The sequence below is a fragment of the Thamnophis sirtalis genome, unplaced genomic scaffold, assembly GCF_051295495.1.
Source record: "Thamnophis sirtalis isolate CommonGarterSnake01/CBP01778 unplaced genomic scaffold, rThaSir2_p1.2 scaffold_6, whole genome shotgun sequence".
Lineage (NCBI taxonomy): Eukaryota > Metazoa > Chordata > Lepidosauria > Squamata > Natricidae > Thamnophis > Thamnophis sirtalis.
This window is the reverse complement of record NW_028261386.1, coordinates 37,673,982-37,696,676: the sequence shown is the minus strand read 5'-3', so window position 1 is coordinate 37,696,676 and position 22,695 is coordinate 37,673,982. Positions and strand designations below refer to the sequence as shown.

Here is a 22,695-nt window from a genome sequence, read left to right as displayed (position 1 = left end):
CTGTTTCTGCCAATAAGTCATTTGAATGTTAAAGCCAGTTATTTGATGGCGTTTCACTTTGATACATATTAAGGCTCTGCAGCTGCTGCTTTGTGAAATAGGATGTTCAGAAGAACCACAATTTGCAGAGATGGGAAAGGAAGACAGCAGACATGACGCCGAATGTTATTTGAGAGGAAATCACATTTTCATGGGAAAAATGACATCCTAAGGCAATCTAAAGTCAAAATCTGTGCCAAAGGATCTTCTCTGCTGCCATTTTTATAAACTAATGTGTGGTTTACAATACATGGCACGTTTGGCTTGAGTCTTAACTGCAGTAAACTTGGTAATTTTTTAGATTGGGACAGACAGATCTATACGGCCAATAGTCCTGCTTTTTAAAATTGGATTTTGGAAGCAACCAAGAACCACAGTTATAATAAAATGCTAATATTTTGAGTGGTAGTTCTGAAGCCCCCGCCCCCTTGGATTGGGCATATCTACACATTAATTGTAAAATGATTAATTGTATTGTATTCATGGTATTCTTTTTTGTGACCTGTGTTTTTCAACTGTAACACGAAAGAAAGTTTGCTTTCTCATAGATTGGATGACTGTAATGTGACTCATGAAGTTCAGATTCTTCACCCTCTGTTTTAGACCAATTTAATGTATTATTTGTTTATTATTTAATGGATATCATCAAATGTGGCATGACACCTTCCCAGATGTAATGTCTTTCAATAGACCTGTCTTAGAACAGGCCCTGCCTTTCAGCTGTGTAAAGTAGTCTTCCTCAGGGAATAGATTTTTCAGGTATTGAATAAGAGCAGTGAGTTCACATTTTTATATATATTTTAGCAACAGAGAAGATACTACTTGTCTTTTCCTCTTCAAGATCCTAAATATTTTGGGTTATCTGAGGTTCACTAGGTAAATATACAGTATCAGGTGGAAGAATTGTGTTGCAGATTACAAGTTCAATGCCAGAGATCTCCATTGAAAAAAGTCAGGTAGCAGTAGATCTCAGGTAGAAGCCATAGAAATCTAGTGTCACTTACAGGTAATCCTTGACTTCTGACCACAATTGAGCCCAAAATTTATGTTGTTAAGTGAGAAATTTGCTAAGTGAGTTTGCCCCATTTTACAACTCCTCTTGCCACATTTGTTAAATGAATCACTGTGGTTGTTAAATTAGCAACATGATCTGACTTCCCTATTGACTTTGCTTGTCAGAAGATCATAACAAGAGATCACATGACCCCAGGACAGTGCAACCTTCAGAAATACAAACCAGTTGTCAAGCATCTGAATGTAAATCACATGACCATGGATATGTTGCAGTGGTCATAAGTGTGAAAAATGGTCCTAAGTCACTTTTTCCAGTGTCATAATAACTTTGAACGGTCACTAAGCAAACTGTTGTAAGCCGAGGACTACTTGTATTGTGCTCAATATAAGGCTAGACAGACAAATAGTTTAATCTATATGATACAGCTTTCTGTGTTCAAATCAATGGTGAAATTGAATTTTTTTTACTACCTGTTCTGTGGGCATGGCATGGTGGGCGTGGCAGGGGAAAGACATTGCAAAATCTCCATTCCCACCCCACTCTGGAGCCAGCCAGAGGTGGTATTTTCTGGTTTTCCGAACTACTAAAATTTCTGCTACCGGTTCTCCAGAAGCTGCTCAATTTCACCTCTGGTTCAATCAATAAAAACTATAGTATTGTGTTCCAGAAGTTGTAATCAGTTGATATGAATTGAAGTTCAGCTTGGATTTTTCTCCCTAAAAATAAATGGATGAACAAATACTCTGATTGAGAATTTTTAAGGGAAATCTTATTTTCTATTCAGGCTTGTGATTTGTATATTACTGTAATATCTTTTCCTAGATCTACAAATGTTTTATCTTAAATTATCATATACTTCATTAATCTGTGTACATTATTCATAATTGGATTCAATAAAAAATAAACTGCTGCATAACTTGTTGAATAATAAGCAACTGTAAAAACATTATGCTGTTAACAATGTGTTCCAAATTTTAAATGTCTTCATAGAATTTTGGATACTGGGTGGCTGAGATGCAAACTAAATTAGAATGTGGAATTATTTTCTGTTGGCTAAGAGCATTTCCACACTGCAATATTTTTCACTTGCCCAAGTCCTCAGAAGAAGTTTGGAAATATTCCTTTATAGTCTTCCAATCTCTGAAATGCTAGGGACAACTTCCTGGAGAAAAATATCTTTCCATACTCAAAGAGAGAAGGCTGGAGTGATAAATTTTCTGGTGCATTGCACTAAGATTATTGTTGTGAATTTAATCTTTCTTCTTTGAGCTGAGGAATTGATGAAGAGCTTCAACTCTGTTAAGTTACACGCCCCTTTCAAGACCTGAAGACCAGTTTCCTTCAGTGGGGAAAATCCTCAGTCACAGAAACAGATACACACAGAAATCCTTTTAAATCAGAGCACTTCGAATAACAATTCCTCTTGAACTAGAAAAAAATCAGTTCAACTATTCTGATGCTGCTGACATAAAATAGAAGGAATATCTGTAGCTCTGGATTAAACTGAAATTGTCTCAGCTTGGTTGTTTATTTGCAGTTGTTTCCTTATTGAATTAGGCAACATCAGTGAATTAATGTACTGACAAGCACAGCACTTGTACCAGTGGTGGGATTCAAAACATTTTTACTACCAGTTCTGTGAGCATGTCTTGATGGGCGTGGTGTGGCTTGGTGGGCATGGCAGGAGAAGGATACTGCAAAATTCCCATTTCCTCCTGATCAGCTGGGACTCGGGAGGCAGAGAATAGATGGGGGCGGGGCCAGTCAGAGGTGGTATTTACCGGTTCTCCAAACTACTCAAAATTTCCACTACCAGTTCTCCAGAACTGGTCAGAACCTTCTGAATACCACCTCTGACTTGTACCAATCTAAACTCATTGCTAGCTATCTTCCCACTTTGTTTTCTGTGAATGGCAAGACGGTCTCCTTCTAGCAAAACTGTGGTGAAATTCAAAGTACAGGTAGTCCTCAACTTACAACAGTTCATTTAGTTATGATGACACTGAAAAAGGTGACTTATAATTGTTTTTCACACTTATGACTGTTGCAGCATCCCCATGGTTACGTGATCAAATTCAGATTCTTGGCAGCTAGTTCATTTTTATGATGGTTGCAGAGTCCAGAATCATGTGATTACCTTTGTTACCTTCTGACAAGCAAAGTTGAATGAGAACCAGATTCACCCATTCATTCAACCTGTTACTAATTTAACAACTGCAGTGATTCACTTAATAACTGCGGCAAGAAAGGTCATAAAATGAGGCAAAATTAGCAAGTATCTCACTTAGCAACAGAAATTTTGGACTCAATTGTGATCATAAGTTGAGGACTACTTGTACAACTTTTATGCTTTGTGATCCTGGAGCTGAAATTCTTTGGGACTTAGGCCTGGACCATTTTTTCATTTGTAGGGCCTCTTATTTCATTTCCCCTCCATTGGACCTTGAAACTATGCAGTAGATTTAAAAAACGATAGCAAACTGGACTTTATTCCTTATAGTCAGTGTCAGCCTCTATTTCGCTATTTGCTTTCGGCTGCCATTGAAACAGGAAGAGGGGGCCTGGTATTTGGGAAGGGAAGTTTTAAGTACAGGAGAGATTGTAAAAAGGGAGTTTTCTTCTCACCATCTACTGCGCATGCTGGAGATAGTGATTGAGGTGGCCAAGGCCAACTGTCCTGCACACCAACCTGATGATGCTTTTTGAAGATGGAACTCATGTGTCACCTAAGGGATTTGCAGATTGGACTATGGGTTGGGGTTACCAGGGGGAGGGGGTTGGGTCATATATTGATATGTATGGTTTCGCACGCTTTTGCCTCAGATCTTGCTTTACTTAGCTGCTATCTTTTCATAACCAGTAAAAGTACTCTTAATTCTGTGCAATGGAGTTAAGTGGTTTATTTCTTGGTTGCTGAGGGAGGCTGGCTTGACAGTTAGCTTCGTAGTACCTATTTGGCTCAGTTCAATTTATACATTCAGAATACGCTAAGCTCTTGCTTTAACATGCTTTCCAGCCTCTTGATTAAAATTGCCCCTTATTCTCATCATATAAATTGATATAAAGAAATAGAAAAGTATACACCCCCATTCATAGATAGAGACTCTAGACTGCAATTTTGGTTGCAGCTGTCGATAAATGTGCATAGCTATGAAACTCTGCTATGCCATGGTCACTCAATGGGACTTTATATGCATGAAGAGTTAAGCTTTGGTGGCTGAGCAGTTTTAAAGGTTGCATTAAAAAGTGCCACTCTAATAATTGAATTCATGTAACGTATTAACATTCTGGGGATGGGATGGGGGAGGATTCATGAGGCAGTCTGAAAAAGTCACAGCTGTTTAATTGGGAGCAGAAAGGTACTATATATAGACAAAGTTCAGAGCACTTCTGAATCAGCTTTTGAGTATGCAGAGCTCAGTCAATATGATGCCTTGAGAAAAAGATGGCTGGGAGGTGAATATGCTTGTGTGCTACATATACTGGAAGGTTGTACCTCTGACCTGGTGAATACAAAATAATGACCTTAAGTTAGAAGAAGGCAGATTCCAGCTGAATGTCGGGAGAAAGAACTTTCCTATTATAAGAGAAGTTTGACATTGGAACAACTTATTTAAGCAAGTGCTGAGTTCCCTTATATTAATAGCATTCAAGGAAAGGCTGGATAGACATCTATCAGGGATGTCTTAATTTTACTTTTTTATCTGATACAGTGAATTGGACTCAAGGGTCTCTCTCTCTGTGTGTGTGTGTGTGTGTGTGTGTGTGTGTGTGTGTGTGTGTGTGTGTGTGTGTAAAAGCATCTCTCTGATTACTGATGGAAATGGGATATTGGAATAAAGGACATTTGGATCTAAGCTAATTGCAGACAGCCTCATTTTGTCTGTTGTTTGCTTTTTACTGTTTTTATTGATTTGGATTTTATAAGTCTAAAAGTCTGTCTGAGTGTGCAAGTATAACAAATTTAAATAAACAAATCTAGACATAATTTCTAGAATAATAATAATAATAATAATAATAATAATAACAACATTTAAAACAGTTAAAAATTGACAAAATCACCATCAGTCAAATGCAAAAAGCCGCACTGCTTGGATCTGCACGCATATTACGAAAATACGTTACGACGTCCTAGGCCCCTGGGTGGGGCCCGACTAGTAACCAATGCCAAATCCGGCGAAACAACTGGCCGCTGTGATACAATTGTATAATAATAATAATAATAGAATGATATTTGTTATCATTTTTATGAGCAGACATTGCAGTTCCACTGAAGATACTCAAAAGCCACTACAAAGCTTCACAGCTTTGAAACTATGTTAAATTATGCCCACAATTTGCAAGATGCAGCTCTAGTTTTTACTTGTAGCGCAATTATGTCTGTAGTGTTTCTATTTCTGTCAAATAATCAAATCCTTCCCAGGAAATCTTTTGACTAACAAAAGTTATCTTTGTATTTATTTCTCATTTTTAAGAACAATAGTAAATCTATCTTTAGTTAAACTTTGCAGGTTGATGACCAAAACAAAGACTTGACTATATTCAGTTAGTAGTGTGCAAATGTTTTAAAACATTTCATTTAGAGTTCAAGACAAGGCTTTGAGTTCAAAACAACTGATTTTGCATTGAAACAATCCCTTTAGAAGTGTTGAATGGGTGAGTTCTAATTGTATGATAGCTGTGATAGGTCAATTCCAATTGTGTGGTTCTATAATTACTGGATATTGTTTACTCACACAATAAAAATTGCATGTTTTGAAAGATCTGCCACCAAAAGGAAAGCAATTGGTGCTTATTTTCAGCAGGAGTGGAGAAAGTAAAGAAAAAGGAAACCTACCAATCAGAAGCCATAGTAACCACTATGTGAATCAGTGACAGTATTATTGCCAAAACATCAACTCCTGATAGCTTTTTCTTAAGCTGGATTCATTTTCTGTCAGCATTGGAAAAGGAGACAAGCTGTTTAAAGCCATTGTGCAGAAAATTGTCCTAAATACTGTAGAAGTATTCTATTTAGGTAGTAATCTTTGCACATTTTTCTACTACTATTGGAATAGTATATAATGGCAGGAAAGGGAACTTCCATCATGGAACCCTGTTAATAGAGAGAAAACTACTATTGTTTGATAACCATCAGTATCAGATAGGATGACCTTATGTGAAACATTCCATGATGGGTTCCCTTTAGAAGTAACCTGATTTTGGTCCTTTAGTAACATTAAACTGTAGCAGAGATCCCTAAAATGTTCCGCTCATTGACTCCTTTATGAATTTTTGGATTCTTTATTAGCGCCAAACATTGATTATATAAAATTAGTTCAATAAATAATATTTTAACTACTACTATTAACAATACTAATAATAATCACAATCCTGGGAGTCAATATTGTCCACTTTGGAGACCCCTGTGATGTTATATGTCAGTGATGCGAACCTATGACATGCATGCCACAGGTGGCACGCAGAGCTTCTATGTGGGCATGCAAGCCATCAACCAGTTCAGCTCCAATGGACATGCACATGCACCTCCCGCTGGCCAGCTGATTTTCGGTCTCTGTGGGAGACATGCATGGGGGGAGGGGGGTCATGTGCGCATGTGTGGGAGACGGGAGGTCGCGCACACATTCACAGGTGAAGGGGGAGTGTAGGTGGTGCAGATCCCCCCCTTCCATTTTTGTCCCAGGAGGCTGGAGGTAGGCCTCCTAGGCCCAAAACAGGGTGCGGGGGGCGTGCGCACATGCATGGGGGAGCATGGGGGTTTGCATGCACAGAGGTGCAGGATGCACAGGGTGTGTTATGCACACATTGCATTATGGGTGTGGGCACGTGCATGTGCGCTGTCGTGTGTACATACATGCTTTCCGCACATGTGGCTAAAAAGGTTAGCCATCACTGGTATATGGGAATGATCTTGAGGGATGAGTGGAAGAGATTCTGCCTAGAAACAATCATACATGAGAGGGAGGAGCTTGCAAGAGCTTATCAGTCAGAGAAAGAAATTTAGGAAGGACCCGCTCTAATTTATCAGGCTGTTAAAAGTAATGGAAGGAGGTTTGTATTTTCAGACTTACAAGATTCTGTAATGCAGCCTTAGAATAAAATAGAATTGGCTCATCTGGTCATATTTCCTGTCTGTTTATCTCTGAGGCCTGACATCTATCTTGCAATTTGAAAGTACTAATCTCCTTGAAGAATGGAGAAGGGGGAAAAAAGATTACTCAGATGAAAATAGCTACTATCCTGGTGACAATAACTCAAGCTTTTGTAACCTCTGAAAAAGACTTTGCAAAGTGCTAAACACAGGAGTGTATCTCAAAGCTATAGTTGGTTTAAATGAAGGAACCCAGGTTTTGGGTGAGAGAGCGATTAAAATGTATCCATGCAGTCTGAACTTCCCAGGCAGGGAGGTTGGAAGTTTCCCCTATGGAGTTCAGTGGGATCGAAGGGCCAGTGCTTTTCTATTATGGTATTAACCTCTATGATTTCATCCAGGTATATTTGGTGGCCTATTTCCTGAGAGTTAGGCAGTAATGAAGGCCAAATTGCTTCACAGAACTTTCATTTATTTATGTTGCTGGAGGAAGGACACAAAGCAAGATGTTACACTATTGTGGATTTTAATTGCTGTAATTATTGTAATTACTGTTGTTTTGGGTGATTTTAATCTATATTGTAAAACCTTTGGAAGAGTTATAGGAGTATGGTGATCTATTAATTAATGTCTCCCCTCTTCCCATTTAGATTAAGGCAATACAACACAGGAACAACAAAACACCTGTAAATTTACCCACATGGAAAATGAATTCTCTGCAGGAACATACAAAGGTGAGAAAGAGCTTTACCTGCTCTTGCAACGTGGACTGAATAAATATCATTAGAAATGTGCAAAACAGACTTGCTGGACTCTGCAAAGATTAGGTTTTTTCCCACGAGTGTTTCAGATATTGCTTCATGCATTTCTAGCAGTGTGTTGACTGGAACAGCAAGTTGATTGTGGTCCTCCAGATACAGTCGGGCATATCTTACTCATTTCAGCTGAATGTGTTTGAGGATGTTTTTGAGCAAAGTGGAAAATTACCCAATAGCCTTTGGCAATTAATGCTACTGTGGGTTTAATAATCATTTCCTGGAGTCTTGTAAAGTGGTTTATGGTTGGTTGCTGAGTTTATTATGGCAAATATTGAAAAAAAATATCTTTCTTTGGATTAGTGATACTTAAAATACAGAAAACAGCAATGCCTGAAAATTAACAACAGAAAAGAATCCTGAAGAACTTTTTAGTTAAATTCTGTTTTATTCATATTTGCTCTCTATATTTACAGTAATTATGTGCTGATGAAACTGTTTCTAAGATATTACTTCCAGCCATGTATCATTTGAGACACAAATATTAAATATGGATTTTAGAATGTAAATCTTCCCTTGATATTGAAGATATATTTTCATATACTTTCAAATTTTATATATGTGTGGCTTTACTCTCAGATTATTTTTATTTTCTGTTCTGTGCTATGTTTTTTTTTACATTTAGATTTTATAGCATTTATTTAAATAATTTATATGGCAGCCCAACTCACAAAATAGTGACTCCAGGTAGCATGCAACAATAAAAACAGAATAAAACAAAATCAATAAGAATAACAAGAATAAAAACAATACAACAATACCACATGCTCCATCCATTATACCTTACAGATCAAGCTTTTCTAATAACTTAGTCGTAAAATCTGAAGGGACAGCCAGGTCTTAAAGTCTTCCCAAAGTCTAAGAGGGTTGTGGCCGGTCAAGTCAATTTTGTTGAGTATTGTTTTCTTAAGTAAGCATTAAGTATTTTAAAAATGTAAAAGATTTGCAACATACACTGAAACGGTGCCTGTAATAATTTGCTGGAAGCACATATGCTTCACTTAATGTAGTCTCTTATTAGTTAATGGTAAAGAACAAGTGTAGTTATTTTTAAGGAGATAATGCACAATTAATTCATGTTCTTGGAATTTCATTTATAAATACTACATATTTAGTCATTTTCCTAGTTAATTATTAATTTTTTTAGAAAACTATTTTTTGTCTGGATGTTGCAGGTTGCCTAATTCCCTTCTGTACAATGCTATGACACTATTTTATCTGGGTTGAATTTATTGGGTGGGTTTCCAAGGGGCTTCTCTATGTCCTATTTTGTAACATCCCAGTTTTCTGAAAGATGAGTTTGGTTGAAACGTTTTCTCTATTAGGTTATTTTATAAAATCCTAACTCAATGTAGGAGAAGGAATGCTAGAACCTGGGGCAGAGTCAAAAGAGGAATCGGCCTAGAGTCTCTACATAGCCACAGACAGACTCCTCTTGAATTTCAGTGACCTTATCTAGTGCCTGAATAGTGCTGCTAGTTAAGTAGATTCTTGTACATACAAATGATTAATAATAAATCACTTTAATTGGAACTTCATGTATGATCCTGATCTTTTACTCCTGATACTCTAACTGTGACATGTTTATTGTTAAAGTTTTTCCAGCCTTTTTTAAAAAAACAAAAACTAATCTGTGAATCGTTTCTAACTTGAAAAATAACATCACTATTGCGAAATGTATTTCTTGTTCCTTGCACAATCTGAAAACACCTTCCTTTATTTCAAGGCAAAACCCTACAAACAATTTCTGAGCACGCACTTCCTAATTTTTTTTTTAATATCCAGGAATATAGCTCGTAGTACATATTCTGTAGCAGGTAAATTGCCAAGTGAAAATTAATTTTTTTTTGGGGGGGGGGAACTAGAGATGAACAATTTCATTAGCAGAATGTTTAAAAATATTTTTATTTACTTGCTGAGAAGTTAGTAATTCCTTATGGCAGCGCTCTCCAAACTTGGCCACTTTAAGCCTTGTGAACTTCAGCTGCAGAATTCTGGGATTGACGTCCAGAAGGCTTAAATTTGCCAAGTTCGAGACCCCTGGCTTAAGGTATTGCTCATTTCTCACTCCGCTTTTACATAGACTTTCACAACATGTTTACTCCTAAGCTTGCTTAATAAAACATAGTTGATAGATGTTCATGACAGGCAGTGTAAAATTAATTGCAGTACAATTTTAACATGAAGGCCTTACACCACACAACATATTAGCAGTTGGTTTCCCATAATATACAGAATCATAAAGTTGGAAAGAATCGCTAGGAATTGTATTTCAATAGTGCCATAGAAATGCCCAAACGCAATTCCCACTTCCTTAGTGATTATTTGATGAAATGCATTACCTTTTTGATGCATATATTATATAAATCCACCAGGCTGAGGAATGTATTTCCTTTTAATACTCATCCCCATGATTCAGAACACATCTGAGGAACAGAAAAAAAATGTGTACAGCTAAGTTTCCCTATTGCAACAAAATTTTGCTCATGATTTTACTAGCGTAGCAAAAATCAGTAGACTTTTTTCTGTTTATTTAGGTGCTGACTTAAGTGCATAAAACTAGTCTTGTAGGAATTCAAATAGTGATCCAACCAAAACTTCATTAACTTCTGTTTAAAAAAAAAAAAAAGTTCTGGCAACAATAATTCATGCTTAGAGTTACAAAAAATCTTGTTGTGATTTGTTTCATTAGGGGCAATCTTTAAAGGCAGTTTGGAAATTACAGCTGGTCCAAAATGCAGCTGTCTACTGATGGGTAATGATATAGAGTAATCTTGAGGGAGCTGTACTGGCAAAGTTAGGGTTCTGGGACAATTCAAGGTGTCAGTTGTCACTTGCAAATCCCTTTATGGCTTGAGTGTTTGTTACCTTCAGGACCATCTGGTTAGTAAATTCCTTTGTCCATTCATGCAAACCAAGAGAGCAAGGTGAGAATCTCCCTCCCATTAGTTGAGCTGGAGAGAATCAGGAAGGAGGCCTTTATGGTGATAGCTTCTTGACTGTGCAAGAGTCTCCCTCCCCCTCTTTCCCCAAGCTGAAAATGTCTCTCTTTTCTTGTCCTTTTCCTTTTGGAAAGCACTTGACTGCATCTCCAACAAGCATTTAAAGTAGATAGCACAACCATTTGGAATGCAGGTGACTCGGGAACTAATTAGTGAAGGGGGGAGTTGCCACATACAATACAATAGCAGAGTTGGAAGGGACCTTGGAGGTCTTCTAGTCCAACCCCCTGCCTTAGGCAGGAAACCCTACACCGTTCCAGACAAATGGCTATCCAACATCTTCTTAAAGACTTCTAGTGTTGGGGCATTCACAACTTCTGGAGGCAAGCTGTTCCACTGATTAATTGTTCTAACTGTCAGGAAATTTCTCCTCGATTCTAAGTTGTTTCTCTCCTTGATTAGTTTCCACCCATTGCTTCATGTTCTACCCTCAGGTGCTTTGGAGAATAGTTTGGCTCCCTCTTCTTTGTGGCAACCCCTGAGATATTGGAACACTGCTAGCATGTCTCCCCTAGTCCTTCTTTTCATTAAACTAGACATACCCAGTTCCTGCAACCGTTCTTCATATGTTTTAGCCTCCAGTCCCCTAATCATCTTTGTTGCTCTTCTCTGCACTCTTTCTAGAGTTTTCACATTTTTTCTACATCGTGGCGACCAAAAATGAATGCAGTATTCCAAGTGTAGCCTTACCAAGGCATTATAAAGTGGTATTAATACTTCACGTGATCTTGATTCTATCTGTCTGTTTATGTAGCCTAGAATTGTGTTGGCTTTTTTGGCAGCTGCTGCACACTGCTGGCTCATATTTAAATGGTTGTCCATTAGGACTCCAAGATCCCTTTCACAGTTACTACTATTGAGCAAGGTACCACCTATACTGTACCTGTGCACTTCATTTTTCTTGCCTAAATGTAGAACCTTACTCTTTTCACCATTGAATTTCATTTTATTAGATAGTGCCCAATGTTCAAGTTTGTCAAGATCCTTCTGTATCTTTAGCCTATCTTCTGGAGTGTTGGTTATTCCTGCCAGCTTGGTGTCATCTGCAAATTTGATGAGTTCCCCATTTATTCCCTCATCCAAATCATTGATGAAGATGTTGAAGAGTACTGGGCCTAAAACAGAGCCTTGAGGTACTCCACTGCATACTTCCCTCCATGTAGATACAGTTCCATTGAGGACTACACGTTGAGTGCGGTTGGTCATGATGGACTTTATTTTGTTTTATTTTAACATTAATGTTTGGTGGTATTTTGCATATTTTTTTATTTTATTGGGATGCATCTAAATCCCTTGGAGGAAAAGACACATCAATTATTAGAAATTTTCAAAAGGCAGCCAATGAGCTGCACATGGTTCTGAGCATTCAGTCCCAGTTCAGTGATTCAAATACATTTTAAAAGATTGTAATGTTTTAATTCTGTAGACGATGTCATAGGAGTTAAAAGGTCATTGGGTTCAAGTCCCTGCTCTATACAAGAATTCGAATTAAAATATCCCTAACAGATGACAACTCTATTCCTATTTGAATATTTCAAGTAAAAGGAAAGCCATTTCCTTTTGACTATATTATAAAAATATTCTTATTAATGTTTTTGATATCATTCACGTAGAAGTTGCCTTTCTGCAGCTTTAATCTATTATTCTATATCTTGCCCTCCTGAAGATAGGGAAGAGCTCTCAAATGATTAATTCCATATTCAGCTAAACTGGCAGATGCAGCAATAAATGGTACTTTATACATTCAATGATTGTACACAAGACATTATCTCCTCCATGGATTGTATTAGTAAAGAAGCTTTGCACTTCCGTGACTCTACGATATATATTTTGGGATCTGACATGAAATTTTGAGTTCTCCTTCACTAGAGTGGTCATCAAATTGAGATTAGATCATTATTTATCAGAGATGCTGTAGTAGATCCTTTAAGGTCCTTTTCAATTTTGTGATTGCACTGAGTTTGGTACTGGAGAAAAATATTGAGAATTCCTTACTCTGCAAATAAAAAAAAATATTCACTACTAGTTAAAGTAAACCAGACTATACACTGAAAGCTCTAATAAGAAAAGTAAACCTTAAATATTTTGCCTATACAATGCAGAAGTAAGACTCTGGAGAAAACCCATAAAATTTGAAAGCAATCATAAAAGAGGCCAAGAGCAAACAAGATAGTTACTATCACTGATGACACAGGCATAAGTTTTAGGAACTCAAAAAAGCAATTACTGACAGACAATCCTCAGGAGATCAGCTTCTTTGAGATAAAAAAAACTTGGAAGCAATTGAACAGCAATAATGCATCTGTCTTGGGGCTGCACTTTCTGAAATGACTTTGCATAATTAAAATGTACAACTTGTAATTTACCAAGTGGATGGGTCTGACAACAATGTTTGGAAGACTCATGGAGTGGTAAACACCATTGTACCTGCTCTTTAGGTTATTAAATATCAGACAAGCCAAGATATGTTGGTGTCTGACCATGTTTGAATATGCAAGTGACACGTACAGTTCCTTCATAAAGACATAAAGACTCATTTTCTTTTATATCTAATTTCTGGCATTCTTAACAAGGCTTAAGCTACTGAAATTAAATCCATCTGTATAAAGATATCTAACCTTGCTTTGGATGGCAGTCTGGTACATAAAATTACGCATCACTGGTTGGCCAAGTGAATGGGGATAGGGGATGCTTTGCTTGGAAGCACAAAGTTATGTTATTTGTCTTGCATTACTGATTTTCACCTAAAATGTTCCCCAGATTATTTTAAAAGCTCCCAGCCCACTCAGGCTTCAAAACAGGAAATGACCTTATCAAATAAAGGCAAACAAACCTGTATTTTGTAAGGTACAATCAGTACCGAGTTTAGAACTCCCTTTTGTCTATTGATTTTTCTCTTCATATGTCTGTACATCCTCAGGCTCTGATTTGAAAGATACTGTTATTGAGATAATATGCAAGCTCTTGAAGTGCACTTTTAGGTAGAACCTTGTTTCCATGTCTCAGGCATCTCCCCAACTGCTGCATGAAAATGATACGGGTACATACTTGCTCTTGAGATGAATGGCACGATGTGATCAAGATCTAAGAGAATTATCATCCATCTTTTAAAATAGCCAGTTAGAATCATATCACTTGTTTGTATTTTGGGCTATGTTTTATGTACATTAGAGTTGTGTCTGGGATGAAAGCAATAGTATGGGGAAAGTAGAGATTACTGTCAAAATACATACGAAAAAGTGAGATACTGAGTTTCAATTTAAATGTGGGAAGATGTGACTAGAACATTTCACAGAAAAAAATCCAGAATGTGGAACTCATCACACATGTAACCACAAAGACAATGTGATCTCCACTTAGCAGACTCAATATTTAGATAAGCAGCTCAGCTCATGTCTCTATTTTAATTATTTAGAATTTGATTTTGCTGTTATTTGTGAGGTTCTGAATTGTAGGTGCAAGTTCTGGGTGAGGGCAAGTTGCTTTGTAGTAAGGTTGCTTTGTATCTTGTCCATTTCTCTCTCCTCAGTGCATTTCCTGTAATAGGGTAAAAGAGTAGAAGAAATCATAGGGAAACAGAGTACAGCGTGAAAACAGGGCAATTGCACAATAAAAGCTCATCTTAAATTGGACCTTTGGCTTCTCTGGTCCAGTTCTATCTATACTTACCAGCAGCAGCTCTCCAGAGAGCTGTTTTTTTCTTCAGAATTGTCTTATAAAATCCTTTTAGTTCTCCCTGGCAAAGCACGTTCCCCTGCTTTTGAAAGGCAACAGAAAAATGAAGCCTGTGCCAAGAGACTGGCAAGCCAGCACACCCACAGCTTTTGAACCCAAGTCATGTGGGAGTTACTTTGTAGAAAGATAGAAAGCTGTCTCATTTTGACTCAGTCCTTGTAGTGGTTTCTCCATTTTCTAAATTGCCTGGCCACATTCATACAGTACTCATGAAGGAAAGACCCTAATCTGAATATAACAATGGTAGTAACAATATTAAGGAGGTCATGGGACTCCGTTAACACCCACACCAATGCACAATGAAGATATCAGGAGTCTTTTCATATCACGCAAGTATCTGAAACTGGAATTTGCTATCATGAGACTTAGGACTGTCCTCAGAATATAATTACCTTGACTGGCAGCGCAAACATTAGCTGGTTCACTCAATTGCACTGAATTGCATCTGTTTTAATCAGAATTTGTTCAATAAACTACAGCTATCTGGGTTCACCAGTTACAGTAAGCCATAAACCATGATGGTGTCTGACATCACACAACATGTTCAAACAAAACAACCAGCATGACATTTGATTCCAGTCATTGTTAGCTACAACCCATAAACTTCAGTTTTAATTGAGACAGAGATGAACTGACCTCATTCTAGTGATAGCAATGTGCTTAATAGAAAGGGAGAAAAGGGTGTCAAAAGTGATAGGATCCAAAAGTAAAAGGAAGCTAAAATCCCATTGCTATAGCAAGGTTTCTTGCTACATACTGTCAAGCATTCTCTACACTGCATATACTTCCAGTTTGAAGAGAAATGAGTAACAAGTCTCTCATACCCCAATCACCTCTAGATTGCACTCCTGTAATGCACTGCACCTGGGGCTGCCCTTGAAGAGTTTCTGGATGCAGTGGTGAAGGATGCAGTGAAGATAAAGGATGCAATGGTGTGGGCAGTTGTATTTGCCCCTAAGACAGCATATGTTACACCTCTGCTTTGTGAGCTGCATTGGTTGTCAGTCTGCTTCTGCTCCAACTCAAAGTGCTGTTTTTGACCTTTGAAGCCTTTCCTGGCATGGGATCAAATTATATGAGGGATTGTCTCTCCTTGATTAAATCAGCTTAGCCAATTAGATCTGGCAGAAAGCTATGGATTCCATCAGCCAAGGATCTCTATTTGTTGTGTCTCAGAAGGCAAGTGTTATTTTACCCACCTTATGAGCATTCTGTCATTCCCCAAGTTAGGCTAATTCCATCCCTGCTATTATTTAGGAAGTCCCTCAAGAGTTAGTTATGTCATCAGGTCTGCGGATCACAAGGAACTGGAGACATTCTTAGATAGTTTCATTGAAAGTGTTATTCTTGCTCTCTTTTTGTATATTTTAAATGACATTCTTGTTTTAATAAAGACTTTTTAATATTTTTATAATGATTGCTTTTTATCTGTTGTTTTACTGAATTGTTGTATGCCACCCAGAGTTGCAGGTGTGAGGTAGGTTGCAATATAACTATCATGCTTATTTGGAATAGCATGAGCATGCTTGAATTAGAAGTGAATCTTGGTCATATTTTTGCCATATTAGCACATGCCGGAGCTGCTGGATCTGTTAGCTGGATTGGCGGTTGATTTCCCCAGACTTATGATCCTGGGGGATTTCAATCTGCCTTCCATTGGTGAGACATCCGAGTCAGCTTGGGAGTTCATGGCTTCCATGAAGGCTATGGACCTAACTCAGTTAATTCAAGACCGCACCCATAATGGGGGACACACGCTCGACCTGATTTTTGTCTCTGGGCAGTGGATGAATGATCTAGATTTAGGGGATATTTCTATCCAACCCTTGTCATGGTCGGATCATTTCCTCATCAGGCTTGACTTCCATACCGCTACCGCTCACCGCAGGGAGGCAGAACCGACTAGATGGTTCCGCCCCAGGTGCCTGATGGACCCCGAAAGGTTCCTGATGGAGCTTGGGACTTTTCCTGAATCCCTTGCTCACAACCCGACCGAAGCCCTAGTGGAAACCTGGGATAGGGCAGCTACTGGGGCTTTGGATCGTGTTGTGCCTTTGCGGCCTCTGACCTGGTGTCGATCCCGGGTAGCTCCCTGGTTTACCGAGGAGCTCTGGGAGCTGAAACGCTGGAAAAGACGCCTAGAGAGTGGTTGGAGGGCCAGGCGGTCCGAATCTGATCGCACGCTAGTAAGAATTCATATTAAATCCTACTTAGTGGTGATAAAAGCGGCAAAACAGCAACATTTTTCCGCTCTTATCAGGTCCGCAGATAACTGCCCAGCCGCCCTGTTTAGGGTGACCCTCTCCTTATTTAACCAAGGAGCTGGGAAAGACCCCTTGCAGGGTAGGGCTGAAGAATTTGTTCAGTATCTGCAGGATAAAATCACTCAGATCCGGACAGTCTTGGACTCTGACTGGGTAGATTCTGGCGAGTCGACGCGGATGAATCTTGTGGAGACCATCTGGGATGAGTTTGATCCTGTGACCCCTGAGGGCATGGACAGGATTATGGGGAGACTCAGTGCTGCCACTTGTGTGCTGGACCCGTGTCCCTCTTGGTTAGTCTTGGCTTCCTGGGAGGTGACATGAGGCTGGCTCCAGGCGATTACCAATGCTTCGTTGAGAGAGGGGTTCTTTCCCACCGCCTTGAAGGAGGCGGTGGTGAGGCCTCTCCTTAAGAAGCCTTCCCTGGACCAGCTTCTTTAGCCAACTATCGTCTGGTCTCCAACCTTCGCTTTGTAGTGAAGGTTGTTGAGAGTGCTGTAGCACATCAGCTTCCCCAGTCCCTGGATGAAGCTGTCTACCTGGATCCGTTTCAGTCAGGTTTCAGGCCCGGATACAGCATGGAGACGGCATTGGTCGATGATCTCTGGCAGGCCCAGGACAGGGGCTGCTCCTCTGTCCTGTCCTATTAGACTTCTCAGCGGCTATTGATACCATCGACCATGGTATCCTTCTGTGATGACTCGGGGGGTTGGGAGTGGGGGGCACTGTTTTACGGTGGTTCTCCTCCTACCTGTTGCAGTTTGTGTTGACTGGAGGGCAGGGATCGACCCCGAGGCGTGTCACTTGTGGGGTGTCCCAGGGGTCGGTTCTCTCACCCTTCCTGTTCAACATATATATGAAACCACTGGGTGAGATCATCCGTGGTTTTGGGGTATGGTATCATCAATATGCTGATGATACCCAACTTTTCATCTCTACCCCAAACCACCCAAACGATGTCCTCGATGTGATGTCCCGATGCCTGGAGGCTGTGCAGATCTGGATGGGGAGGAACAGGCTCAAGCTCAATCCCTCCAAGACTGAGTGGCTGTGGTTTCCATCATCCCGATTTGTGCATCTTGTTCCATCTTTGATGATAGGGAGAGAAATTTTAGCCCCCTTAGAGAGGGCCCGCAATCTGGGCGGCGTCCTGGATGCGCAGCTTAGTTTAGAAGAATACCTGACGACCGTGACCAGGGTTCGCCTGGTACGTCAGTTGCGCCCCTTCCTGGATCGGGATGTTCTGTGCACAGTCACTCATGTCCTCGTCCTTTCTCGCCTGGACTAGTGTAACGCTTTCTACATGGGGCTGCCCTTGAAGAGCACCCGGAGGCTTCAACTGGTCCAGAATGTGGCTGCGCAGGTTATCACCTAGGTGCCCCCATGTTACACCCCTTTTAGGCGGCCTGCACTAGTTGCCGATTGTTTTCCGGGTGCGATTCAAGATACTAATTATCACCTTTAAAGCGCTCCATGGCTTAGGCCCAGGGTACCTGTGAGACCACCTACTGCCACCAGTAGCCTCCCACCGTCCAGTGCGATCCCACAGAATTGGCCTCCTCAGGGTGCCCTCGGCCAGATAGTGTCGGCTAGCGACCCCCGGGGGAGAGCCTTCTCTGTGGGAGCACCTTCCCTCTGGAATGAGCTGCCCCTGGAGCTTTGTATGATCCCCGACCTCCAGTCCTTCCAACGCGCCCTAAAAAGTTGGCTTTTCCAGCAAGCCAGCCTGGCCTGAACAAAACAAAACAAATTATTGATCATTGTTAATTTTAATTTGATTTTTTTTAAAAAATTTTTATTGTCAATTCTAATTGGGTTTGTTTGGGATATTCTATTTAATTTTTTTTAACTGTTGTATCATGTGTTTCTTTTAATGTTGAACGCCACCCTGAGTCCTTGGGAGAAGGGCGGCATATAAATCTAATAAACCAAACTAAACTAAACATGCTAATTCTAAGCTTCAGCAAGACTTCTGAACAGTGCATCATAGCTTTGGGGAAAATCCCAAGTTCCCTCTGAAATCACAGTTGGTTAGTTCATCAATTACAATAGTGATTTAAGTGCAAGAAAGAGAAAAACAGGAAGGGTGTTTTACATCTGAATATTATTTGATCTTATGGGGTAGATTTGATGAATACACTCGGGAAGTCAAGCTTTAATTATGAATGGAAGTGTTTATGTCAAAAACTATGAATTGATGTCTTTAGATTCCATTGTAGATATACTGCTTAAGGCTGAACACATACACCAAATTGATTTGCAAATATTTTAGGAGCAAGTAGTAAGCAATTATAGATAAGGCAGGCCAAGAGCCAAAAGGTGAAAATCCACACATACTCTAGTAATATTTATAGGACAGCAAGTGCTTGTTCGAAAGTGTTGAGCCCAAAGTCAAAACAAACGACCAGTAAACATAGTCCATAACAATGCAAAAGTCCATTTGATAGGGAGGTTCTTTAGCTGGGCTAGGGTTGAAGAGCCAAGGTTCAGAATGCAAAGAGACACATTTCACAACAACAAGAAGGTTTAGCTTAACTAAAGGCATGTACATCTCTGCTTCCAGAGATGCCAAGCAGAACAGCTTTGTTCAGCATTTGGCAGGATGGCCTTTCAAAATTGGGGCTCCTGTCATTTGTCTTTTCCCACACCAGCTTCAGCTGATTGCTGGCTGAGTCAGCCTCACATGGTTGATTGCTAAAGTTGACTACTTTTAGGAGCAGGCCTCTCAGTCTCTAAGTCAGAAGAAATAATAAATTAAGTTCATATGACTATAGGAATTCATGCATTTTGTGATAGATATCACCACCACCATCATCAGAGTTGGAAGAGATCTTTGAGGTCTTCTAGTCCAACCCCCTGGTCAAGCAGGAGACCATGTACTATTTCAGTCAAATGAATCCCCAATCTCTTTTTAAAAGCCTTCGGTGATGGAGCACCCACAACTTCTGAAGGAAAGCCATTCCACTGATTGATAATAGCCCATAGAACATGCTATGCATCTATAGTGCATTCAGAAAATATTCAGACTTTTATCAATTTTATTATGCTGTAGCCTGATTCTACAGTTGTTGAAATTCTTTTTTTCCCCTCATTAATCTACACTCACTATTCCATAATGACAGAATTTTAGAAATGTCTATACATTCATTAAAAAGAAATATCACATTGACATAAGTAATCCTTTACTCACTACTTTATTGAACAGCCTTTGGCAGCAATTACAGCCTCAAGTCTTTTGGGGTATAATGTGACAAGCTTTGCATACCTGGATTGGGGGATTTTCTGCCATTCTTCCTTGCAAATCCTCTCAAGCTTAGTCAGATTGGATGGCAACTGTTGATGGATAGCCATTTTCAGGTCCCTTCAGAGATGTTCAATAGAATTCAAGTCAGGGCTCTGGCTGGGCTACTCTGGGACATTCACATAGTTCTCCCTAAGCCACTGTGTTGTCTTGGCTTAGGATCATTATCATGTTGGAAAGTGCCCGGTCTGCAGTACTGAGCATTTACTTTGTTCCATTCAGCTTTCCCTGAACTCTGACCAGTCTCCCAGTCCCTGTTGCTGAAAAACTCCCCCACAGCATGATGCTGCTACCACCATGCTTCACTATTGGGATGATATGGGTAGTGATGAGCTGTGTCTGGTTTCCTCCATACTTAAGATTTAGAATTGTGGACAAACGGTTCAATCTTGGTTTCACCAGACCAGAGAATCTTGCTCCTCACAATCTGAGAGTCCTTTAGATGCTTTTTTGCAAACTCCAAGCAGGCTTTTGTGTGTTTTGCACTGAGGAGAAGCTTCAATCTCACCCCTTTGCCATAAAGCCCAGATTGATGGAGGGCTGCAGTGATAGTTGTCCTTCTGGAACTCTGTCCCATCTCTACACAGGAACTCTGGAGGTGAGTCAGAGTGACTATCAGGTTCTTAGTCACTTCTCTTACTAAGACCCTTCTCACCATTTGGCAGTTTGACTGGATGACCAGCTCTTGGAAGAGTCCTGCTTGTGCCAAATTTCTTCCATTTGAGAATTATAGAGGCTACTGTGCTCTTAGTGCAGCAGAATGTTTTTATTACAGCCTTGCCCAGATCTGTACCTTGCAATAATCCTATCTCTGAGCTCTGCAGGCAGTTCCTTTGACCTCATGGCTATTGCTCAGTTACAGTATGCATTGTCAGGTGTGAAGCCTTGTATATATAGAGATGTATGCCTTTCCAAATGTAAGTTCCACAACAAAAAAGATAGCTGCCTAGACAACTGAATCCATAACATGCCTGTTCTATTAGATCTGGTGGGATAGGCAGATGAAATAGGGAAGAGATGGTCCCTCAAATCCCATGCTGTATAGGCCTTAAAGGTCAACATCAGTACTTTGGATTGTACCTGGAAACAAACTGCTAACCCTGGCAGCTCATGCCGCAGAAGAATAACATGCATTATATCGGAACACATAAAACTGCTCATAGCTGAAGAAACCAAATCCCAAGGGCCAATCCAAAAACCAAGTATAGTCCAGTTCAGGTAAGTGCTGCAAAAATCATCCCACTAATGAGACAATCAAGCACCCCCAGTCTCCTACCAGCAGTTTACTTTAATTAATGGCTTTAATTAAATCAAGCCCACATACCTTAAAGTTAATAAGGTTGCAAATCTAGATGATAAGAGGATATTAGGTGCAGAAGAACCTTAGGTCAGTTTCAACAACTGTTTTGTAAGCCAGAAGTCTTTAATGTAATCTGTTTGAAAAACTCCTCCAAGGACAATAGTGGAAAGATCTCTCTGCCCAAAATCCTAAAGCTATTTCTTAAAAGTGGATAAACCTAGGCTAGATATGTTGGATATCACATACTTTCTTTTTTTGTGTAGGATGATTGTTTTTATTAAGTACAAGTTATCTTTCTGGAGATCATTTTTATTTTTAGTAGAAGATAAAGATAATATACATGCCAGAGCTTTATTTATACTAAGGGATTTACCAACAAAACAAAATCCCTGGGAAAGGGACAACATATTTTACAGCTGTGTATTTCACCAACTGAGCATAGAATATTAACTTAGATATATAGAATGTTTCCATCTGTCCTATGAAGTTGAAATATACTTAAATTACGAATGACAGGCCTGATTTAAAAAATGACAACATTCATTTTTATATGTTTCCTCTTCTATGTATTGAAATAACATTGGCCTTAAATGTTAGCTTGGTGTAATTATGGCCTGAAGTACAATGTTGCTGTCTCAGCAGTCTGATTTTCCAGATGGAAGTATTCAACTAGTTATGCTTTTGTAGCGCCACAGATGGAGTTAGAGAGACTAGATTGCAGAGAGCAGAGATGATGGATACATTAGGCAACAACTGGATCCTGAACAGGTGCTTTTAGATTGGCAATGGCAGGTGCCTCCCACAGGGTTGCATCTTTAGCCTTATATTGCCCACCATATTCATCAAAGGCCAAATGAAGACAGGGAAATTCAAAACTATTTCCCACAAATTAGGCTAAACTAGTTTGGCAGCCATTTTGGCAGCCATTTTCTTATAACCAGAGCATCCTTGTGCACCCTTCTCTTCAATTGATATGATGGGTCATCTAACAAAATATAGAGAAGGGAAGATGTTGCTTAAAAAGTACACTGCAGGACAGATTATCTTCTACAGCATCTTTGTCACCCTATAAGACCGGCCCACAAAATGTGAAATCTCTTTTGCTGCGTACTGAAGTCAGCCATGTACGTTCC

The 22,695-nt window shown here is 39.5% G+C and overlaps 1 long non-coding RNA gene across 1 annotated transcript in view; it reads left to right on the top strand.

The window, feature by feature from the left end:
• LOC106537997 (uncharacterized) overlaps positions 1–22,695 on the top strand; it is a 219,125-nt gene that overhangs the window by 45,771 nt on the left and 150,659 nt on the right. Inside the window, exon 2 of the long non-coding RNA XR_015696925.1 lies at positions 7,796–7,879. This is a non-coding gene — a long non-coding RNA (uncharacterized LOC106537997). The remainder of the gene's footprint in view (positions 1–7,795; positions 7,880–22,695) is intronic.